At 41.9% G+C, this 6,000-nt stretch overlaps 1 long non-coding RNA gene across 1 annotated transcript in view; it reads left to right on the forward strand.

The window, feature by feature from the left end:
• The window catches only part of LOC134419973 (uncharacterized), a 29,714-nt gene extending 23,955 nt beyond the window's left edge, over window positions 1-5,759 (forward strand). Inside the window, exons 3-4 of the long non-coding RNA XR_010028216.1 lie at window positions 3,116-3,253; window positions 4,451-5,759. This is a non-coding gene — a long non-coding RNA (uncharacterized LOC134419973). The remainder of the gene's footprint in view (window positions 1-3,115; window positions 3,254-4,450) is intronic.
• The last annotated feature ends 241 nt before the right edge of the window (window positions 5,760-6,000 follow it).

Here is a 6,000-nt window from a genome sequence, read left to right on the forward strand (position 1 = left end):
AAAAGACCTGGGAATGTCCAAGGCCAGGCTGGACAGGACTTGCAGCAACCTGGGACAGTGGGAGGTGTCCCTGTCCATGGCAGGGGTGGCACTGGATGAGCTTTGAGCTCCCTTCCAACCCAAACCATTCCATGGCTCTGTGATTATACTTCAGCTGGTGAGGAGGACTTGGGGGGCTGTTCCCAAATTTTAGGAGGGGCCATCCTTTTATTTTGATTCCTGCTGATCATGATCCCATGGAAATAAGTTGGCTACAAGCCGGAATTTTGGCCAGAGGAGGGGAAAAACTCTCTGGAGAGGTGGGAACATCAGGATTTTTGAGTTTTGAGGTGCTGGCCAATAACAGTCAAAGGTGGAAAGTGGAAAGCTGAGCTTGCTGCTCCTGGATAAGGCACAGATGCAAATGTGGAGAGGAACCAGATCATGGACAAAAAAAATCACGGAAAATAATTGTGGAGAGGAACCAGATCATGGACAACAAAACCATAGGAAATAATTGTGGAGAGGAACCAAATAAGAGACAACAAAACCATGGAAAACAATTGTGGAGAGGAACTAAATCATGGACAACAAAACAATAGGAAATAGTTGTGGAGAGGAAACAAATCACGGACAGCAAAACCATAGAAATATTTGTGGAGAGGAGTCAAATCATGGACATCAAAGCCATGGTAAATGATTGTAGACAGGAGCCAAGTTATGGACAACAAAGCCACAGGTGGGGCAGTAAACTCTGCAGGTGCTGTGAGAAAGATAGTTGGGGATGTTTGAGAAAAAATCAGGGAACTCTGGATAAGGAGATGGTGGAATTCGAAGTGGGAAGGTGAATTTTACTGTGGTCACAGTGTTCTGTGAGCAGCAAGATGCAGATCAGAGCTTTGGAACACTGAGGGTCATTCCTGGGATTGTGACCAGAGCCAGGAGCAGACAAACAGGAGCAGCACTGAAACTTCATCAGACCTGGCTCAACTGGAAATTCAACCCAATTATACTGACCAACAGATCTTTTCCTTCTGTGTCTTTGCTCTCTTGTTATTGTTATGTTGCCTGTTAGTAAAGAAAGTTTCTTAATGTTGAGTGCACTTCTTTTCACATTGGATGGGATGGTGGGCTAAATTTTGTCTTCACAAATGGAAAAGATTCTTTGTGGTAATTGTAATGGAACTTGGATGCCATGGCTATCACTGCTGTGAAATTGTACTAAGATGTTGCATTTCTATACATAATGTGATTTGGGGTTACATTTGTTATTTTATCTTTGTTTTGTTTTGACTTAGGAAGACTAAATACTACATAAAATTTCATTTTTACTGAGCTAAGAATTTCTAATTCCTGAGGTTCATGAGGAAACTTAGGAAGAACTTTGGTCTGAACACTCTAACCATCTACTGGATTCAAAATGAATAGTGACAGTTTTGAAGGGATATTTTCTGGAATTGGCCATTTTTCTACTGGTAAACTGAGTAAACATGGTGAGAATGGTCTTGAGTAAGTTAAGGAAATTATGTTTAGACTTGATGTATTGGTTAGAGTTTCTTAGAAATTTTCTTTTGCTTGACTCACAGGCATGGCCATTATTTTTCTTGGGAAGCTCATGAAGTCCAAGCACCCAATTAGCAGCAGCTCTGCAGAGGGGCTGACGAGCTTTCAATAAATGAGTGACCCTTGCAGAGCACGGAGCCAAAGCCAAACCACTTCACTCCCAAGCCAGGGGCTCCAGCAAGGCAGGAATTCCCAAGTTTTGCATTAATTGGATTTTTAATGGGTTTCAAAACCAACTGGAAGTGTGAAGTGCTCAGTAATTACAGCAGATTAAGGTGACACTTTGAAAAATGGATGGGACGGGAACATGAATGAAGCAAACCTTGCTCCAGCCTAATTACAAATAAACAATGGATAATGTGGATTTGATAATCCTCTGGAATAAATAAACACCAGGATCAGGCTCAATAGATCATTTTTCGTGCTGGTAAATCATCTTTAAAACAACAGCAGCAACTAGAGATTGCCCAGCACTGCCCATGGCTGGAGGAGCAAATCCACCAAAATTCAATTTTACCACATTGTTTCCAGGACATCCAGGATGATTTGCCTTCCTTTCATGGATTTTGCATGGGGAAAATGCAGCATTTCAGTTTCTTGGGAAGTAAAAATAAAAATACAAATTTAAAATACAAATACAAGTAAAAAGAAAAATAGTAAAAGTATAAACATGAATATAAATTATAATCATAAATATAGTATAAAGATTAAAAAGTAGATATGTAAATGTATAAAAATAAAAATATATAAATAATATAAACAATATGAATACAAGTGTAAGGACAGTGGGCATGCGTAGGACACCACAGACTCTCGTGAGGGTAAAATGAGTAAATCCTGTGAAAACTGCGGAAAATATTTACACAAATTCCAGGTTTAAATGTAGAAGTGCTCTGATTGTATCCCCACATGCCTTAATTGCTCTTTATGCATGCAATTGCATGATTTTAATGTGCTCTCATCATAATTACAACAGTAAATTATTAAGGGACATAATTGCCCATGCAGATGTGCCATGCCTGGCTTTTTATCCCTTTTCTTCTCCAAGATTTTTGGAGAACCAGAAAATAACAGAAGGTCATGGAACCCTGGAATTCTGGGATGGTTTGAGTTGGAAGGGATCAGCTCATTCCATGCCCTGCCATGGGTTCTGCTATCCCAGATTTCTCTAAATTCGTCCAAAAGGATAAAGGGAATGATTTCTTATCCGTTTTTAGGAGAATTTCAAATATCAATAAGGAACTCTTAAATATTGGGAGAAGTGTCTCCAGCTCTTTCTTGGAGGTGCCCAAGGAATGCCTGGAGATGGCACTCAGAGCTCTGGGCTGGGGACAAGGTGGGGACTGGTCACAGCTGGGACTTGGTGATCTTGGAGGACTTTTCCAACTGAAATAATTCCATTATTCTGTCTGGGATCTCTGAAGATGGCACAAATTCCTCTGCTGAGGACGATTTTCCCAAATCACACTTTTTTCCTGCACCTGCTTTCCTATTTTTATTTATTTTTAATATCTTCCCTATTTTTATTTATTTTTAATAACCTTTCCTTCTGCTTTGTTCTACCTCTGCTCAGAACTGTTCCTCTCCGCCCTCCTGGCAGCTGGACCCCAATCCTCATCCTGACCTTTCCAAGTCCTCTTCTCTAAAGGTTCCCTTAATTCCGTGGAACATCCCAGAATAGCAATTTGCTGGATTAATCCCGGGTTACTGGGTGAGTCATTTTGTTTATTTCTACAAAATGCTTTCGCTTCATTCCACCCTCCCAAATCCCAGGATGAACAGGGAGGATGAGCAGATTATAATGCCGGATATTTTTATTCCTAGAAGGAGATTATAATGCACATTTCCTGGGGCTGAGGGAGGTTGGGATGCTGGGAAAGCTGCCATGGGAAGCTGTGGCCAGCTCTGCATCCACGGAATTAATTCCAGTGGGTTTTGGTTATTTTTTTCCTGGATGCTGTGACAGAACCTCTCCCTCTCTTCCCGTTGCATGAGGAGCTTCTTCCCAGCTCTAGGAATTTGGGAGTGTCTATTGGAATATTCTGTTGATTTGTTCAGTTTTGAGAGGTGGAATCATAATAATAAATAACATTTTAGAGGGAAAAACCCAAGAAACGTGAAAGCAGAAATGGCGACTCTCTCATTTTGAGCTCACTGGATCAAACACAGGGAACATCCATAATCCCTCCTGGAAAAGCTCAACAAAATTGTTGTCTTGGAAAAGTGGGGAAAAAAGGGCAACAAAATTGTCCAATTCTTCTCAGTTTGGAGGGGTTTGTGGGACAAGTCAAATACTGGGAATATCCATAATTCAAACACAGGGAACATCCATAACCCCTCCTGAAAAAGCCAAGAAAAATTGTTTTATTTGGCGTAGGAGGAGAAAAAAGGGCAACAAAACCGTCCCATTTTTCTCAGTCTGGAGGAATTTGTGGGACAAATCAAGCACAAGGAATATCCATATTCCCTCCTGAAAAAGTTCATTTAAATTGTTGTTTTGGGAATAGGAGGGGAAAAAAGAGCAACCAAAGCTTCCCAGTTTTCTCACTTTGGAGGGATTTGTGGGACAAGTCAAACACAGGGAAGATCCATAATCCTTCCTGGAAAAGCTCAGTTAAATTGTTAATTGTATCCTGGGAAAAGGAGGGAGGGAAGAGCAACCAAAGCTTCCTGGGTTTCTCACGTTGGAAGGATTTGTGGGACACATCTGTCATGCTCATCCACCCCTCCCAGCCAGGGCAACCTGGAACTCGGCTTTTCCTAACAAATAGGACAGAAGTGGCTTCTTGCATCCTGGAGGCTCCTGGAGCACTAAAATAATCATTAAAAAAATATAAAATACCTAAGGAAAGGAAACAAATGCATTCCATAAACCCCAACATGACCCTGTTGCTTTTGCTCATTCCAGCTGCTGGGGGAACAATGGCACTTCCAGAATTCCATGTTTGAAAACCTCTCTGTGCTTTGGGAATCTGTTGCCAGCCAGGAATTTTGCAGCCAAGTGACCAAAAATAAAGGGAATATTTGATCCAACTTCTGCAGCCCTGGTTTCACCTTGGGAGCAGCCAAGAATGTTGTGGCCCTTCAGAAAGGAAAAAGGTTTAAATTTCCAGCTTCCTCACTTCTCACTACATGAGGAGCTTTCCCCCAGCTCTGGATGTCCAGGAGTTTGGGAAGTGCATTTTGGAATTTCAATTTATGGATTTATTCAGGTTTGGGAGGTGAGACAACAATAACATTGCTTTTCCATTACAAAATTTTCCCAAATATCCAATCTAACCCCCCTCCCTAGCCCAGCCTGAGGCCGTTCCCTCTGCTCCTGTCCCTGTTCCCTGGAGCAGAGCCCGACCCCCCGGCTGTGCCCTCCTGGCAGGGAATTCTGGAATTTTTCCATTATTTCCACCTGGTTTTATTTTATTCCTCAGCTGGGCAGCAGGGAATTGTCCAAGCTGCTGGAATTCCTTATCCACAAAATTAAAACCCTTGAAGAAGTTGTTGGTGACCTTTGTGGGGTGGACAGGTGGAAACAGCTGGTTTTGCCTGGATAATGGAATTCCTACTGGACAGGAACGAGGATGAGTTGGTGAATCATGGAATCATGGAAAGGTTTGGGTTCAGGGTACGTTGAATCTCATCCAGTCCCACCCCCTTCCATGGGCAGGGTCACCTTCCACCATCTCAGGTTTTTCCCAAGTCCCATCCAACCCAGCCTTGGACATTTCCAGGGAATTCCACTTGAAATCCTGGCTGGAGCAGAGTTTATTTCAAAGCAGCCAGATAAACAGCTGGAGATTCCAGAGCCTGACCCCCTTCTGGGACAGGAGGATTTCTTGGGACAAGGCTGCCTGTCAGATTCCTTAAAAATCTACAATTATTGGATTTATCACCACATTTCCCTGTGGATCTTATCCCATTTCCCTGGTTGGTTGCACAGCGCCTCAGCCCCCATCCTGTGCTGGATTTTAGCCTCAAGAGCAGCAGAATTTTCCTATCCACAGCTGGAAACATCCCAGACTATTTGATTATAAGGTTTGGAAAGGGCTGAGCTGTATTTTCTTCTTTATTCCTGGCAGGAAAAATCAACCTCACCTGTCCAACAGGTTCAAATAAACAAGTGAAAAAAACTGCATCATGGTTATATTACACAGGAAATCTTATTTGAATCCATTTATTCACTGCATTTAAATAGAAGTCAGTGAAAAGAAAATAAAAAGAAAAAAAAAATGGCATCACAAATATTGTGGGTTTTGTCATGTTTTGTGTACATCAAATATTTGTTTTACTGCAGAACTTCACGGGAAATCTTGCTGGGAGCTGCCAGGGAATTGCCAGCAATTATTTCCTTGGTATTTGCTTAAATAGCCCTGAGGTTTAATATTCTGAAATATCCTGGGAAGGCAAAAACTCTGAGCTCTGCTGCTGCCCAGAAGATGCACTTTTATTCCAGAAAAATTGGGA

This window comes from Melospiza melodia, chromosome 6, assembly GCF_035770615.1.
Source record: "Melospiza melodia melodia isolate bMelMel2 chromosome 6, bMelMel2.pri, whole genome shotgun sequence".
Lineage (NCBI taxonomy): Eukaryota > Metazoa > Chordata > Aves > Passeriformes > Passerellidae > Melospiza > Melospiza melodia.